This window comes from Papio anubis, chromosome 6 (assembly GCF_008728515.1).
Source record: "Papio anubis isolate 15944 chromosome 6, Panubis1.0, whole genome shotgun sequence".
Classification (NCBI taxonomy): Eukaryota; Metazoa; Chordata; class Mammalia; order Primates; family Cercopithecidae; genus Papio; species Papio anubis.
In genome coordinates this window covers 11,231,539-11,250,053 of record NC_044981.1, presented here as the reverse complement: position 1 = coordinate 11,250,053, position 18,515 = coordinate 11,231,539, and the positions used below count along the sequence as shown (strand labels likewise).

General features: G+C 43.2%; 1 protein-coding gene and 1 long non-coding RNA gene across 3 annotated transcripts in view; one reads left to right on the top strand and one right to left on the bottom strand.

Moving 5' to 3' along the window:
• NEDD9 (neural precursor cell expressed, developmentally down-regulated 9) overlaps positions 1–18,515 on the top strand; it is a 203,930-nt gene that overhangs the window by 121,674 nt on the left and 63,741 nt on the right. The window lies entirely within an intron of this gene.
• Positions 10,679–18,515, bottom strand: part of LOC116275240 — a 106,722-nt gene continuing 98,885 nt past the window's right edge. Inside the window, exon 3 of the long non-coding RNA XR_004184194.1 lies at positions 10,679–15,022. This is a non-coding gene — a long non-coding RNA (uncharacterized LOC116275240). The remainder of the gene's footprint in view (positions 15,023–18,515) is intronic.

The following is an 18,515-nucleotide window of genomic DNA, read 5'->3' as shown; positions in this document are numbered from 1 at the left end:
GCAAGGATGTAGGCTTACAGAAGCATACATTAAAATTTGGGTTAGGACTAACAAAAAACTTCCTTTCTTAAGAGCAACAGGGCTCAGTCTACCAAAAGAGGTTATAAGTACCCTGTGTAAATGTCCCAGACAAAAATGGCACCTATGCACATGTGACCTAATGGCACCTATCCACGTGTGACACCCTTCCAGCCAACCAAACAACGACCTCATGATGTCAAAGGCCAGGAATGTGAATTGGGAAGGCGAAAATAACAGCTTGCTTTCACTTTCCAAGCACAAGCCAGCCAGCCCAAGACGTTTCTCTCTGCCATGTGCTCCCTGCAGTTCAAGAGGGCCATCCATGCGCCAGACAGATTAAACACTAAAGGAATTTGAGACGATCACTCCTGGGAGGGTTTTTCCACTACTTTCTAATCCAGTGAAGCCTGGGCTGGCAAAGGCAGTTGAATTGAGAGTGGCTAAATATGCAGAGTCCTTGGAGGTTAGAATACAGTCTGTCTACAAAAAGAAGGCATTTTGCCTTCAGTCTGTCTGGATTTCTAATATCTACTGCAGACTATTAATCATGAACGCCAGACTCTTGAACCTCTTTGAGTTGTTTCACATTTAATCAGAATCCTCCCCCTTACACACACAAAAAAGCTACAAAATCCTGCCTGGTTATATGATTTACATGAATTTTAACATTCAAACAATGGTTTATCTGGAACATATCCCTTGCATCGAACATACATTTAATAGCTTTGAAATGAAGTCAAACAAAACCAAAAATGCAATTACCATGCATATCATGAAATCATCAGAATTAAAAATTAGCCAAGGTCATACTGTTCATTTCCTTTAGATTTCCTATTAAAACATTGGTTACCCCAGATTTTCACCAACAGAAAATGGGGAAAAAAACTGAATAACTCATTTTCTATAAGACAATTTCCATCAAATTGTATTGGGTGAGAATTTGGCCCAGAATTTACACTTTAATGTAGGATTTTGCATTTTAAATGTCACCCGATTTTATTTGTGACGTTCACATTAAGCAGATGTCATAATTTACCTGAATTCCATGAATAGCTCTCTTCTTTGTTCATCCACATACCCATTTCCCATGTATTTAACTGGGCTTTAACTTATTTTATTATTTTAGTGAATGTGTACTGTGTTTAACTCAGACTTTTCTATTTTAGCTTTCTGAGATGTGAGGATGGAAATGCTTTTCTCTAAGAACCCTATTCTGGGATAGGGAAGCCAAATTGGAAATGTAGAGCCACACTGGTATACAGCTTCCAGAATAGTCATATTTCCCCGTTCCAACCACACATAAATTCCTAAACTCGCTTCACACAGAGAATCTGGGAAGTGAACAAAGCCTGTGTTTTCCCTCTTCTACTCTCCGAAGGGTGGGTTGTGTGTTGGCACCTTAGGACAGGGAGGGAATTTAGACCGCATGCTCTTGATTGCACAGTCTGGGAGGGTATAGGGTGGTAAGGACAGCAAATGTTCAGCTAGGCCAGTAGAATGTTGCTAACAATCTGTCACCAACGCAGCTGCCAAAATTTTAAGATTGCCGAGAAAGTAAGTCTTTAAAGCAAAGCCTCTTTGTGCCTTCTTTTTGGAAGTTTCTTGCTAATTTGCTCTGCTGCTTCACTGGCAATCTGAGAGCTAGAGCTTTTGTACCATCAACTCTCAGCAAATAGAAGCTGGGTCAGCAGACTGCAAAGCAAAGGGTCTCATTAAACCACAGCTCTTTGCAAGTCAGGTCCGGGCACATGTTTGGCACCAGTTTTCTCCACTGGGGCATATTCCAAAATACATAAGGCTTTCCATTTTTCTTTTTCTTTAAAAGAAATGCTCCAAAGTCGGATAAAGTTAAGGAATTTGAAAGGTGTTTAAGGTGGAGGTTTCCACTAGGAATAATTATTCCAAGGAGCTGAGTTCTAAATTTGACATCCTCAGGGTAAGACAAGAATCTAACACATCATAGCAATAATGACTGTCTGGTGGTCTGCAAGCTTCACCGCTGGGTGGAAGTGGTCTTTCACTGCACACAGACTTTAGTTGTTTGGAGATTTTAGCAGAGCAAAAACAAGGCAAAGAGAGAAAATAAGGTAAAAACAAGGTACAAGTTGTCACAACAGCCATATATTCTGGATTTTCCATGATCCACATCCATATAATCTCTCTGATTGTTCCCATAAAGGCAGTCATGCTCGCCAGTTTTGAATTAGAAAAGTTAAAAGCATAAACTTGGTATAGTTTATAACAGATAAGATACAACTTTATTGTTCTTTGAGAGCAATGATTGTGCCCTATTTATCTTTGTGTTTCTAATGACTTGCACATGACAAAGAGCTCAATTTATGTTGAATGAATGAATTGAAACATAAATATGCTAATGAAAATCAACAGAAATGTGGGAGGATAATTATTGTATTAAGCATCATTGTTTTACCTCTATGACTGATTTTAACATACACTAAAAGTGCAAAGACATAGGTTCTAATTGTGATTCTGCAGAATACTGGGGAGAAAGTTACTAATCCTCTAAAGACTCATTTTGCCATATAGAAAATGGGGTTAATAATTTCCCTTAGGCGGGCGCGGTGGCTCAAGCCTGTAATCCCAGCACTTTGGGAGGCCGAGACGGGCGGATCACGAGGTCAGGAGATCGAGACCATCCTGGCTAACACGGTGAAACCCCATCTCTACTAAAAAATACAAAAACTAGCCGGGTGAGGTGGCGGGCACCTGTAGTCCCAGCTACTCGGCAGGCTGAGGCAGGAGAATGGCGTAAACCCGAGAGGCAGAGCTTGCAGTGAGCTGAGATCCGGCCACTGCACTCCAGCCTGGGCGACAGAGCGAGACTCCGTCTCAAAAAAATAAATAAAATAAATAAATAAATAAATAAATAACTTCCCTTACTTAGCTTATGTTATGGAGTTGTTATGTAAACCACCTGAGACACTGAATGTGGAAACGCTTGGTAATCTGAAAAGATGCGAACCAATGTACATTTTCATCATTATTGTTATTATTGCTAATCATCACTGCTCTGGTACTCAGGGATGCTCAGTCATCTCAAATCTTGCAAAAAGAAAACTGCTGGGAGCCACAAAACATCTCGTGCCACATGTGAGCTTACTTTCCAAAATGGCTTCATTTTTATAGTCATTAAAAAATAACTCAAAACCTGTCATTCTTTGTCCCTAGTGAGCCAACCAGGACATGATCAAATGTGGAGAATTATGGAGCATGAACCCCAGAAAGAATTCTTTTGCAATACACACACACACACACACACACATATGCTCACACGTGTGCTCACACACACATGCTCACACACAGTATCACATCCTTTCAGAACTGAGAATGGTTAATAGGTGTGAAGACTCACGCACAGAAAACTGAGAAATAGCGTGTGACTGTTTCTGTGACTAACACACTTTCTCTATCATCTTCCTCTTCAATACCATCCTTACCCCAGATGTCCAGGATCTTCAAGTTACTTAGGCCCCAGCGTACATGCTGCTCAACTTCTACCACTTCTATAAGTCATTTAATTCAAGCCCATTCACTCAATGCCCAGAACTGGAGTGACAATGGGTGGGATGAGAAATCATCATCTTCTTCATCACCATCTTTATGATCTTCTTCATTTCATGAACATTTACTATGTGGCTTTACATTCATTATCTCTGTCTATCGTGACAACACCTTATGAAATGTATACTATTAACCCCACTTTACAGATGGGCAAGTTGAGACTCAGAATGATTCATTTTCCCAAAGGCACATACCCTAATGTGACAGACTCTGGATTTGAAACCAATTCCACCTGATTCTAAAGACCATGTTTTTAACCACCTCACTGTAATGCTGAGTGTTTTTATCACAGAATTTTTGGTGTGCTAGGACAGAGGTTGGAAAGGCCTTTAGGGAGCTTCTCAATGTAGAATTCTCTACTCTGTTTATTTTTGTCTATATACCAACATATATTTTTGAACCCTTTTTTATATATGGCCAATGATACTAGGCCTGGAGGAATATTAAAAACAATTATTTCTATAATGTAAGTGACTACTAGTTATTTAATTCCCTTTTTCTAGGGTTATTTGTATTTTAAAAGAAAGGCTATATGCTATAAGCCAAATGAACGAATCCCTAATAGTACGATTTCTGATATTGAGACAAGCAGAGGGAGAAGGATCTTTGTTTCTCTGGTGGGGTGTGTGTGTGTGTGTGTGTGCGTGTGTGTGTGTCTGTGTTAAGGGTGCAGTCAAGCACTGCACTACTCATACCATACCATGTAACCATCTAATCTGATCTCTCAAAAGGTTTGATAGTATTGGCATCATTCTCAATATCCTCATCCTACACTTTAAAATTGCTAATTAATATTAATATTTGGTGACTCTATCTTAAAACAATACCTACTTCTGTTATTGGGAAAAATAGAAATTATATCGATTGTTCCTAAAGATACAATTTGTTTCTCTAACAAGGGAAGTGAAGGAATATGTTTCAGACCATACATGCCTCTGTATTATTTGTTTTTGTAAGGTGGTTTTTGTCTTTTGCTTCGAATTGAGAGCATATGAACAAAATTCCACCGTATAAGCAGTCCATTTTGCTAATAATAACACATGCCTAAAGCACTAAGATTAAATTATTACACATACTAATAAAATTATTCACAGTGATACTCCTTGGTAATGCTGTACAGACAGAACCCATCTTCAAAGTCAACCCTGTAACTTCAAGCCTTTGTAGGGTCCTGCTGTTTCCAAGGATACAATCCAATGCTTAGTTTGCAGGAATCTGAAATCATCTGCTGTTTTAAAAACTTGAGATTAGCCATTGCTGCCCCCTTCCAGGTTGGCCTTTGGAAGCGAAAAGTCTTTAGGCTTAAGTGAGCTGGAGAATATTTCTGAGTAGGCAGGCTCCAGGTGGAAGGTACACTCCAAGATACCTTCGCTTGCCAAAACAACACTCCCTGCAAGGTTATCAGAGAAAAGGCAGTAGAAAGAGCCGTCCTGCTGCCAGAGTGTCTTGTTGTGCAAGGCTTCTCAGCCTGCCTGCAGCCACCGGGTGAGGAGGCGAAAGAACACCTCCCCTGGCAGAGCAGCACAAAGGTCAGGCACGTTTCCCTCCTGATCTTGGAGCTGGGTCCTCCTCCTTCACGTGAACTGTCCAGGGCTTGGTCATATACCCGGTACCCGGGTGCCCCTCAGTCCTGCCCAGAGTGACTCCACTGGTCTCCCCAGAAAAGACCAACAGCAGAGAGAGACGAAGGGTGTCTGTTTTCTGGTTTCACATTGCAGCTCTTCTTGCTCTTCTGACGACAGAAACAGCATCTGCGATGCCAGAGACCTGTGAAGTCATCAACAACCTTTCCCCCAGCCCTTGACAAGCACTACCTTGCTTTGAGGTGCAATCAGTTCTGACAAGTTTATGGCTTTGTGTCCTCCAACCCAATGGACATTACCCTCTGGGGGAGTTTAATGACCCCTCTCAGCTTCACACTGGCTGGAAGGAAAGGGCCAGAAGTCAGTAATGATGTGTTATGACTTGCCTGGCTTCAGGTAGTTCAGAACCTGCAAGCTTTAGTTGAGATTACAGGAGAACTCAGATGATGAACTGGCTTCCAAAGAAAGCCAAATAGGAAAAAAAAAAAAAAAAGGCTTTTTCAGCCCAATAGCTGAGTGACCTGAAATTTAAATGCAAAAAAATGCATTAAAACCCACAAAACCACTTCCTTTAAAATTCTTGATAGCGAACATGTTACAGTATTAAGTGAACCTTGCTCTAAGCAAAATTCAGAGAAGAGCATTCACACCTCTGATAGAAGAGCCAGCCAGCCGGGGTGCTGGGGCCCAGCTCTTGAGAAAAATGCTGATGTGAAAGCCTTGTTGGCCTGGTTCAGCCCCTGAGTCTCCCTGGTAGGCACATGCCAGGCTCAGAACATCCATAGCTGAATGCTCTGAGCCCTGTAAAAATGCAGTTACAATGGGAAATCAACTCTTAAGTATGCTGTGGGATGCTGTGATAAAAATTTGAGTTTCTCTACCTTCAGTTTGCACTTTGGTTCATTTAGAAAACAGTCCATAATTGTGTGCTTCAAGAGTGCAATTCCATGGCTGTAACAGAATTGAGCCCTCTTTCTTCTGGCCTTTGCCTCTTTGGGGATATTCCAACTCTGTGGAAGGTGATCACTTGTGATTATGATCAGGTATTTATATTTTGCTGTAAATGAAGACTTCAGAGTCAGTTTCAAACAACAAGAGATGGATATAAGGACATGTGCTTATGAGTAGGGGACAAATAACTAGAGACAAAAAATAAAAAGAGACAAGATATAAGACAAGATAACCTTTGGTGCACACGACACACACACACACACACACACACACACACACACACAAAGAATCTACATTGTTTCTGTCACTCTGCCGGGTTGCTGGAAGGCAGAAACGAGAAGCCTCAGCCCTCATTTTGTTTAGAGTTTTCCCTGGGCCAGGCTCTTCTGCTGCATTGGAATTCAACTTTGCAAATCTCAGTGTTTCCAGGTAGATCTTGGGAGAAAGGGGACCCCAGAAAAAATCAGAACAGAAAGGAAAAAGTAAGGAGCAGTATCCAGAATAGGAACATTGACAAAAAGAAGCAAAGTTCAGAAAAAAAGGTCTATTTGCGGGGGCTGTTAGACAGACCTGGACTAGGCTAATTCCAAGGTTGCCTCCATGTACTCATGGGCCCTCAGAAGGCCCTCTCTTCCGTCTCCAGATCCTAGTCTTCCCATTAGATCAATGAGGATGGAAGACTACACCAGGGCAACCAACGAGGGGCAATTTTACCTCCCAGGGGTTATTTGCCAATGTGGAGAGATATTTTTGGCTGTCAAAACTGAAGGAGGTGGATGCTACTGGCATCTAATGTGTACAGGCCACGGCTGTTGCAAAACATCCTGAAATGCACAGGATACTCTCCAACACCAAAGAATTATCCAGCCCAGAATGTCAATCATGCCAAAGTTGAGGAACCCTGGCCCTGCCGTTTGAAGGATCTGATACAGGTGACTGATGGTCCCCCAGAAGAGTATCGGTCTGGAACCAAGAGTCCAATGGCCATACTTTACATTTCTCCAGGGCCTGAGTGCCAAAGTGACCTACTATCCTTATCGTCACTTTGTCACCCTGTTTCCTGGCGTTCATGAGCATGGGAGGTTGAAAAACGCTTCTCCAAGAGAGGCTTGGTCTGCAGTCAAGTTAAAAGGTGAGTGAGGCCGGGCGCGGTGGCTCAAGCCTGTAATCCTAGCACTTTGGGAGGCCGAGACGGGCGGATCACGAGGTCAGGAGATCGAGACCATCCTGGCTAACCCGGTGAAACCCCGTCTCTACTAAAAAATACAAAAAACTAGCCGGGCGAGGTGGCGGGTGCCTGTAGTCCCAGCTACTCGGGAGGCTGAGGCAGGAGAATGGCGTGAACCCAGGAGGAGGAGCTTGCAGTGAGCTGAGATCCGGCCACTGCACTCCAGCTTGGGTGACAGAGCAAGACTCCGTCTCAAAGAAAAAAAAAAAAAAAAAAAGGTGAGTGAGAGTGGGTCAACCTGCAAATATGCCATCCACGTGGGGCTGCTCTGAGTTTGCACAAAAGACAGAATGTCACCTAAATCAATTCACATCTATTGATACAAACAGCCTACTGCAAAGGCTCTATTGAATCCAGGGTTTGTAATAAGTATATCAGAATTCGACCGGGCAGGGTGGCTCACGCCTGTAATCCCAGCACTTTGGGAGGTCAAGGCAGGAGAATCGCTTGAGGCCAAGAGTTTGAGACCAACCTGGGCAACATGGCGAAACCCTATCTCTACAAAAACAAACGTAAGAATTAGCCAAGCATGGTGGCACACACCTGTAGTCCCAGATACTCAGGAGGCTGAGGTGGGAGGATCACTTGAGCCAGAAGGTCCACACTCTAGCCTGAGTGACAGAGTGAGACCTGTCTCAAAAAAAAAAAAAAAAAAATTTAAATACTAATAAATACTGTGAAAGAGATACCACCTACACTTCTTGATAATGGTTTGGTGAATACAGCCAACAAGAGCAGAGGTGCGTCTGTGGTGGTGCTAGAGTGGGCCGGAGCATTTCCACAAGTTTGCCAAGTATTACAGAAATATTCTGCCCTCCTGCTGCACATACACCTGGCAGGAGAGGGACCAATGGAAGATGGTCTCACCGGGAAGATTCCAGCCAGATGGGGGCCCTGCCTTGGCAGGTGCTTGGCATAGGAAAGGTGGTTCTGAAGCGCCAAGGCCAGGTGGCTTGTGAATCTGCCTACATTCCCTTAACTCTCTGAGGCTTGAAATATCCCCTCAGGGCTCCAGAGAGTTGCTCGTGTTCAGTTATGATACCCCATACCCTACCAGCCTCTAGCAAAAACCATACATAGTGACTTGGGAAATTCTTTTCACTTTGCTAGGCCAAGACCCAGATGCTGTGTGGGCATGAGGATGGGGGCCTAGTGGTGTTACTCCTGCATTCCTCCGTAGCAAAAAAAAAACAGTATTAGGAGAGACACAGGGAGAGCAGGAGAATACAGGGTCCCTTCAACTTCTGCCCAAATTTCTGCAGTAGCCTCCTAACCAGTCTCCTTATAACTCTCTGGTTCCCTTCCAATCTCTCCCCTCCTATGCAACCAGAGGGATTCCTTCACACTGAAGCCTAATTATGTTATACTCCTGCTTAAATACATAAAATGATTCCATAGTGCTCAGGGATTAAGAGAAAAATCCTTAACAGTTCTCAAAAGGCCTTGCACGGCTCCAGTGGCTATGTGGATCCACGCAAGGCCTTTTGGGATCTGTTAAAGAATTTTGTGCCTCTCAAGCCTAACATCCCACCATGCTCCCTGTGCACCAAGCTTGCTTTCAGTTCCTTGGATGCCCCGTGCTTCCTTCTGCCACAGGGCCTTCACACATGCTGTTTCAGCTGCCTTAGTTCTCCTGCTCCCAGGCCCTCACCACCTCTTGTCACCGGACTAATTCTATTCTCCTCAGTCTTTACCTCTCTCACAAAGGCCTTGGCCAACCTCCCTCACCAGATCATGCCTCCTACACCACCTTTCATGGCAACACGAATTTCTTTTACATAGTTCTTCACACAATTGCAATTTTACATTAATTTATGCATTGGGATTCAATAAATATCTACTGAATAAGCAAATGAATGAATGAATCACCCCCTCCTGGGGTGGAACAGAGAATCCCTCCGACCAACATTCTTCTTCCATCTCTTTGGTGATTCTGTCCTCTCAGCACGGGGAGCTGTTGATTTCTATCTCTGCCCGCAAGATTTTCCCTTTCTGGCCAATCCCATTCATCCACTCATTTCTCCATGAACTCTTCTCTCATCTCCCACTCCTCAGAGAACTTGCTTGTCTCACTCTATGAATCCTGTTGCATTTTCTCTATTTTTCCACACTTTGCCTTGAATAGCATCAGCTGTAGACACGCTAGTCTTCCCTTTGGGGCTCTGAACTTCTTGAGAAAAGAGACCCAACCCAACACATTGTTCTGCAAAGCAGCGTGTGCTTAATAAATATTTGTGAAACTGAAATACCACTTGTGAAAGTTCAGGTGATAGGAATAATCTCGGGGGACAATTCTAAGATCACACCAAGATACCAACGCCACTTTCATTCCACTCATTCCGACTTCTAAGAGAGGATGTAGAATGTAGCTGGGAAGAGGGTCTCTCTCCGTGGGGAGAGAGAAGCTAGAAATGCTGTGAGAGTTTTCTTTCTTTCTTTTTTTTTTTTTTTTTGAGACGGAGTCTCGCTTTGTCGCCCAGGCTGGAGTGCAGTGGCCAGATCTCAGCTCACTGCAAACTCCGCCTCCCGGGTTTGCGCCATTCTCCTGCCTCAGCCTCCCAAGTAGCTGGGACTACAGGCGCCCACCACCTCGCCCGGCTAGTTTTTTCTATTTTTTAGTAGAGACGGGGTTTCACCGGGTTAGCCAGGATGGTGTCGATCTCCTGACCTCGTGATCTGCCTGTCTCGGCCTCCCAAAGTGCTAGGATTACAGGCTTGAGCCACTGCGCCCGGCGAGAGTTTTCTAATTAGCAGTAAGTTACCACGACCTCCGGGGCCCGGTGGGATTTCTTCTCTTGCTCCAGATGGCTGTCATGGCAGCAACTATTTCTCTGCATGTAAGGTGGTCAGATTGAGCAAATAAAAATACAGGGCTTTAAGTACAGTGTACACTGCTTGGGTGACAGGTGCAGCAAAATCTCAGAAATCACCACTAAAGAATCACAACCTGTCCCCCAAAACGATTGAAATAAAATTTTAAAAATATAAATAATTAATATTTAAAAATACAGGGCTCCCAGTTATATTTAAGCTTCAGTTTCAGATAAACAGCCAGGCGTGGTGGCTCACGCCTGTAATGCCACACTTTGGGAGGCCGAGGTGGGCAGATCACGAGGTAAGGAGTTCAAGACCAGCCTGGCCAATATGGTGAAACCCTGTCTCTACTAAGAATACAAAAATTAGCCGGGCACGGTGGCACGCACCTGTAATCCAGCTACTTGGGAGTTTGAGGCAGAAGGATCGCTTGAACCGGGGAGGCAGACATTGCAGTGAGCTGAGATCATGCCACTGCACTCCAGCCTGGGTGACAGAGTGAGACTCCATCTCAAAAAAAAAAGACAAGTTTCAGATAAACAACAACTACATTTTTGCACAAATATAACCCAAATATTTCATGGGATGTACTTTTACTAAAAAGTTCTTCATAGTTTATCTGAAATTCAAATATAATTGGCCATCCTGTATTTTATCTGACAACTGTAACTTCATGCTTTTAGCATAAGCTGGTGACTCCAAATGACAAGTCATTAAAAAAAAAAAAAGTACAAAATGACCAGATGTGTGTAATTCCTTCTCACTGTATCTTTGTTTGTCTGCATGTCTGTAATATCACTGCCTGAGTCATTATTGTCTTAGAGGGTGGATGCTGGATCTATTTTATTCTTTTTATAGAATCCTGATGTTGCATTCACATACACAATTAAAGCATACTTGTGTTGCTGCCTGTGATGTCCAGAAGAAGGAATGGACTTTGGTAATAGTTTTTATAATGTTCCCACAGAAGATTTAAATTCCAAAATGATACCATAGTTTCCCACACTTAAAATTTCACATTTCAAAAAACACTGTAAAATTTAAACATGGAAACCAGTTTTGAACATTTGAAATAAGTTAACATAAAGTTCAGGTTTTCATTCCCATGCAGTATGAGTTTGTCCCAGGGCACGGGGTTGTGCAGGGAAAGAAAAGGTATATATTCTCCAGCAATTTTCCTGGAGACCTATGACTTTTCAAGTAAGAGGAAATAAAAGTGAAGAATGAGACATATCCCCGATCAAATTTTACCTTCAGAAATATTAACTGCTACAGGACACTTACTCCCCGCAACCTCAGTGGAGGAGGCCAGATTCCTACAAGCAGGGAGACTTTGTTTGATTTCATTATATCTTTTCCTCCTTTACAATCCTGCAATGTGATACTTTCTCTTTTATATCAATGGGGGTTGAAACTCAGCTTGATTTGACAACGTTTTGTAAGTTCAATGACGGCGCACATTCATGAAAGTGCCAAAGAGATGGGACTAAAATCCAAGCATTTTCTTTTGACTGTACCCTCATCCTTGTCTAGAGGTTCTTAAAAAACTACGACCTGACTTCTTCATGACTCAGATGTTTGCAAGACCCCTAGATCATTAAGACATACTTAAACATTCTCGTGCCCCTACTGTTCCCGCACAAGATAATGTTTTGTTCTTAAGCAACTGCTGGGAAAGCATTAAAAACATCTAGCTCAAGCTCAATTTTCCCAAAAGAATGATTTCTTGTTTGAAGTTTAGGAGAGAAAAAATATATTCCTATCACTTCCATTTCTCTGTGTCTAATTTTTATTTATTTATTTTTAGAATATGTAAAATATGTATTTTCTTAGAATAGTTAGGCCCTGGGGCATACAACCAATTTACTCAAAAACAACCCCTATATTTAAGAGACAGAGTTTTTTTTTTTTTTTTTCCCCCTGGGAAAACGAAACTACAGGCTAGGAATTCGTTTCTGTCCTCTATTTGTCATTTTCAGCTTTGATTAAGATAATAATGCTTTGCTTGTGCAGAAGGCTCTATATAACTCAATAGTGTAAGTGACATGGACCTAAGATGTCTATTTCCTACCAGCTCTGTTCTGCTCTCTACAGGGTTTCTTTGACCATGGAAGGGAGTGTTTCCAGGAGGCATGGGAGGTGGCTGTGGGCAGTGTTAATTTGTTTAAAGGATGGATAGCCTACTCAGATCCATAAAGAATTCTATTAACATAGATTTTGCTGAAGCATTCAAAATAAACAGAGATAATACATGAGTTACTATGAAATTGGGATGTGAGAGCTGGTTCCAATATTGCAATAGGAACCTACTATTCTTTTGCTTGACTGGCATCCTCTTAGAGCCTCCAATAGCTTTTCTCAATTTTTATGTTCATCTGTATTCTCAACTCCCAGTGAGCCAGAAAGTTCATGACATGCTCAGGCTGATAGAAAATGAGAACACCCGTCGGCTCTCCAGAGGGCTCCGCTGGCATAGCTAAGAGCCCCAGGACAGACGTGAAATGAAGATCTAGCTGAGAGAGCACCACCGTGCCCAGCTAGAAGATATTAACACAAGCTCTGATTCACATGGAACAGCAAAATACAATCTGTGTTTGACAGGAATCGACACAGCCTTCAACCTCGAGGTGGAGCGAAAGCACCCAGATATGCTTTTGCATTGATGGGAAGTGCAAGCAGGAGGTGAGGGGAGAATTTTGCCCATCACTCACCATCTGCCCCCCGCAACACACATATAGAGTCATGCCAAGACATGAAGTAGCACAGAGACCCCAGCATTCAGCCACCCCTGGCACTGAGACACAGAGAAATTAGTCAAAGACCCTGAGGGCAGCTAGAACACAAAGGGTCATTTCTTTTTAGAAACACCAGAGAAAGGACCATATTCTCCAGCTAAACCTTGCCTGCTCCTTGTTTTGCTTTGTTTTCCTCTTGTAGCACTGTTCCTAAACCCCTAAAGTGGTTGAGCACCATGTCTGAGGCCAGAAGCTTTCGTGGGTCACTAGAAAAGAGCCTAGTGGGGGGAGGAACTGGACTGGAACGTGGAAAGCTGGAGTCGGGTCTGAACTGCCCTGCCGCCTTGGCAAATCACTCCTACAGATAATGAGTGGGCCTCAGCTTTCTCACCTCCACAACTGAGATCCTGATGTGAGTCCTGCCCACGTTAGAGAGGAGAGAGAAAACCATGACCATGACGGAGGAAGATGCCTCAGGACACAACTTCTACACAGGGAAGGTTGTCAATTTCCTCTGTAGTATGGATTTATGCTCCTCACCTAACCAGCCTGGACTCCAGTATCCATATCTGTTTAATATTAAGCTCTCTGAAATGTCTCCACCATAGGTATCTCATTAGTAGAGGACAAGAGATAAAGGTGGTTTAATCTAAACAGCCACCACCCCTACAGCAAAACACCTTTACTGATTCCTGTAACCACTATCTTTCCTGAAATGTTAGTATGGGATTGACCATATTGGTTACATTTGAACTGACTTTTCCATGTTGAGAGAATTAAGGTCAAGAGAATGAAATAATAGCCAGCCAGTTGTTATACAACAACATTTTTTAAAGGATAAGATGTATTCTTTCCATTGTAGGTTATATTTCTTTAAAGCTCAAATTAAACAGTCACTTATCCTATACCCCATCATCTCCTTAAATCTCCTTACAGCAGCAAAATTTTGGAGACATTTTCATAGGTGGAAAATACAGGCCCAGTACCTAGAGAAATTAAAATATGGAACACTGGCTCAAAGTTCATGATTAAAGGTAGTAAGGAATTTGCAGGTGCGTAGTTTTTTCCCCCAGTCTAGTAAGAAGAATCATTTTAATGGTGTTAACCAGTGGGTTCAGCCTGGAACCTTGTTAAATTGATTTGCAAATGGGAACTTCGAAACATCCTAGAGTGGCAAAGTGTAACGGAATGAGAGATGGGATGTGGGGCGCTCTGCCCAAGCCACAGTGCATTTCCAGTTCCTTTATCCCAAAGGAACAGTCATTGTCAAGCTCAAAAGCCAAGGCTGGACTCAGCTTCCAGGTCTCTCCTGGGGATCTGGGGAGGAGCGATTCCCACTGGATGAATGTTAGCAGAGAATGGCATGCCGGCGAAGGGACGCCAGAGAACTCTCTGGTCATAGGACAGGCAGCAAAAGTGTCTTCGGTAGATTCAGGACGTGATTCTGGGCAGTTAGCAGCCTCTCTCCCCAGCAGCGTGTTAAGAACACTTGAGGATGTTTTCCCCTAGCATTTATGATGCTGAGGAAAAGAGATTTTGGAAACTACCTTGACAAAGAAATTAATGGAGGGTGACATGGGGATTCCAGCAAGGCCAACATACAATTGCCTCATTTTCATGGTATGTCAAATTAGATTGAGGCTTTGGCTACTGTGCTTGTCATGGGGGCTCTAACTCTCACCCAGGGCCAGCATCTCACAAAGTTTTATGACTTTACACTGACTTTGACCTCCAAGGACAGGGGCCAGTGGGGAGAAAGACCAGCAGAGGCCCATTCCTCCTCTAGTCTCAACCTCTCTCTCCCTCCCTCTTTCTGAAACTTGTGCTCCTGGGGTGGATGTCTGACTGCATCTTTGGCCACAGCCAGTCATTTGCACATCTGTTCCTGTGGAGTGACAGGCAGCGAGGGGGCTCACCGCCCACTTCAGGACCCAGACAGCTATGGTCCAGGCACTGCTGTGGGTTGGAGAAAGCTGGAAAAGACCTGCCTGTGGCAGGAATCTCTGGGTGCCTTCACCATGATCTTCACACTCACCATGTGTGTACCAGGAGGGCAGATCCAGACACAGGGGCTAGAAGGAAGCCCACGCGAGCCAACAGAACATAACCTGTAGGCAGAAAGAGGGAAATGCACTCTATTACCCAGTGCCCTAGCATGACTACCTACCATGAGCAGAGGTCTATCCAAACAGGCAGACAAAACCTGGCACATGTACATTTATCAAACAGTTATGGAGGCTCTACTGTACATATTTACCCAGTGGTACTTGTGGCCAACACTAGCAGTCATCCTCTAATACCCAATCTCCTCTTCCTTAGTCATGAAATGACCACCTAGAATATAGACTACACCTCCCAGCATCCCTTGCAACTAGCTGTGACCATGTGACCAAGATCCAGCTAATGGGATGAGAATGGAGGTTCTAGGAGCACCTTTCAGGGAGGAGGCACTTTTTTTTCACCTCCTTCTTTCCTGCTGGCTGGAAGATGTTATTTAGAAGTGATGTCTAGAATTTGAGCTGCCTTGGGCCTTGTACTGAGGATTTCAAAGCACAAGGGAGGAGAAACCTGGGTCTCTACAGACTTTATAGAGACCTGAACCAACCCAGGAATTCTAATAAATAAGAAGAAAATTAACTTCTGTCTTTTTAAACTCATTCTTCTATGGTTTTTCTGTTACTCACAGTCAAACTTAACCCTGTAGGACTCAATATATATTTGTTTTATTTAGGCCTTCAACTGATTGGATGAGGCCCACCAACATTATGAAGGGCAATCTTCTTTACTCAAAGTTCATTGGTTTAAATGTAAATCTCACCCCAAAACACCCTCACAGAAATATCCAAAATAATGTCTGACCAAATACGTGGGCACTGCAGCCCAGTCATGTTGACATATAAAATTACCCATCATGGGGATGAAAACTAGTGAGTCATTGGCATGTGAATAGCTGGAATGACTGTGGATGCTGGGGGGAGAGAAGAGAAGGAGAAGGCAGGGACTGAGGAGCATCACTATTCAATGATCAGATGGAAGAGAGGGCAGGTAGCTGGCAAAAGAGACGGCTGACACTTCACCAAGTCCTCAGAGACCATTACTGTAGGGAGAGCCATGTGCAGGTAGCATGGCCATCCCAGGGCCAAGGTGGGGCGTCAGTCTCCCATCGAGCAAGTTTCCAGAGCCAAGCGAGATCAGGGTAGCACTGGTGTGCTGGGGGCTTAGTGCCAACCAGAACTTGACCATTCTGGATGGGCCTGGCCTTGGGTATGTGTCAGGTCAAAGGCTCTGATATTACAATTAAGAACGGAGGGCTACAGAAGCCAGGAGGACCCTGAACAGCCAGCAGAACAGCCAAGCCGCTTCCCTGTCCAGCTGTTCTCCAAGAGTGGAAGATGTAATAATGCCTATTGCTGTTTTCTGTACAACATCAATTTTCTCATTAGGATACTTTTGGGGAACCAGTTTGAGAATATATAGAACTGCAATGTTGTTCAAAACCAATAACAAGGTTATAAGCATGAGGTCTGAAGCCAGATGGGCCTTGGTTAGATCTTTGCTGTGATCCTGGGCAAGGCAGTCACTCCCTGAGGTTCAGGTTCCATATGTAGGATTACTAACCCCTCCCTGATTCATCATTATGGAGAAGAGATGGTGCACTTAGCTATATCTGGCACATGACTTCTACATGGTAAAGGCTGTCCTTTATTTCTTTATTTTTTTTTCCTTCTCAAATCTACTGTTTTTATATTTTTTAAGTAAGCAGTGGTATATACATCATCTTTTTAAATGTTTCTTTTGGGAAGATCTTATAGAAAAAAAATGGCACCCTGAAAGTTTCAGCTCTATATCCCAAAAATTGTCTTTCAAGAGTTACAAAACTCTTTAAAATGAAGAGGCTTTTTAAAAAACTCATTTTATGAGTTAAAAAAACTCTTAAAAATGAAGATAATATATCTGGCCTAAATCAAAATAATCTGAAAACTAGATGTGTCCCAGTGGAAAGCCTACAAAGGAATAATCTCCCATCTTCATGGGACCTTCTTTCTCCTTTCTTTCCAAAAGCCTTCACCAACACACACCCCAAATTTTGCTTTTCTTTTCTATTTTATTACCATTTTTTGGCTGTTATCACTCCATGTTCCCTTGCATGTGTTAAATGTATACATGTGTTCATGCAACTGAAGTCATCTTTTGAAATACATACAAAAATGTTAACAGCCAATCTCATGTTTGTGTTAGCCTTTGAAATCAAGCTTAGAATAAAAATGCATGAAGTCAGTTATAAATTGCTATTGCCAGACAGAAATGAGATGACTATTTGCCAGAGGTCTGGGAGCATGGGGGGAAATGGGGAGTGATGGCTGCTGGGCATGGTGTTTCTTTATGGAGCGATGAAAACGTTCTAGAAGTAGATAGTGATGATGTTGCTGTAACTCTGTGACTATCCTATAAAACACTGAAGGGTACACTTTAAAATTGTGAATTTTTTTTTTTTTTTTTTTTGAGACGGAGTCTCGCTCTGTCGCCCAGGCTGGAGTGCAGTGGCCGGATCTCAGCTCACTGCAAGCTCCGCCTCCCGGATTTACACCATTCTCCTGCTTCGGCCTCCTGAGTAGCTGGGACTACAGGCGCTCGCCACCTTGCCTGGCTAGTTTTTTTGTATTTTGTAGCAGAGACGGGGTTTCACCCTGTTAGCCAGAATGGTCTCAATCACCTGACCTTGTGATCCGCCTGCCTTGCCCTCCCAAAGTGCTGGGATTAAAGGCATGAACCACTGTGCCCGACCTAATACACAATGTAATTTATAAGATAGACCGATACCAACAACTAACAAATAATAGAACAGTTATAACAACATTCTGTAACAAAAGTTATGTGAATGTGGTCTCTCTTCATCTCTCAAAATATGATATTGTACTCATCTATTTTCAGACCGCAGCTGACCATGGGTAACTGAAACCATGGAAAGCTAAATTTCAGATAAGGGAGAACGGTACAGACATTTTTTTCTTTTTTTCTTTTTTTTTTTTGAGACCGAGTCTGGCTCTGTCACCCAGGCTGGAGTGCAGTGGCCGGATCTCAGCTCACTGCAAGCTCCGCCTCCCGGGTTTACGCCATTCTCCTGCCTCAGCCTCCCGAGTAGCTGGGACTACAGGCGCTCACCACCTCGCCCGGCTAGTTTTTTGTACTTTTTAGTAGAGACGGGGTTTCACCGTTGGCAAGGCTGGTCTCGAACTCCTGACCTCAGGTGATCTGTCTGCCTAGGTCTCCTAAAGTGCTGGAATTACAGGCACCAGCCACCCCACCCAGCTGAGTTGATGTTCTTATATTCCTAGTTTGTTGAATGCTTTTATCATGAATACTTTAAATGCATTATTTTCTTAAATTATATAGAAAATGAAGTGTGAAATTGCAAACCAAAGTTACAGTAATACTAGCTTTTGAACTAATAATATTTTTTTCAAAAAAAAATATATATATATATGTATTTTTTTTTTTTTTGAGACGGAGTCTCGCTCTGTCACCCAGGCTGGAGTGCAGTGGCCGGATCTCTGCTCACTGCAAGCTCCGCCTCCCGGGTTTACGCCATTCTCCTGCCTC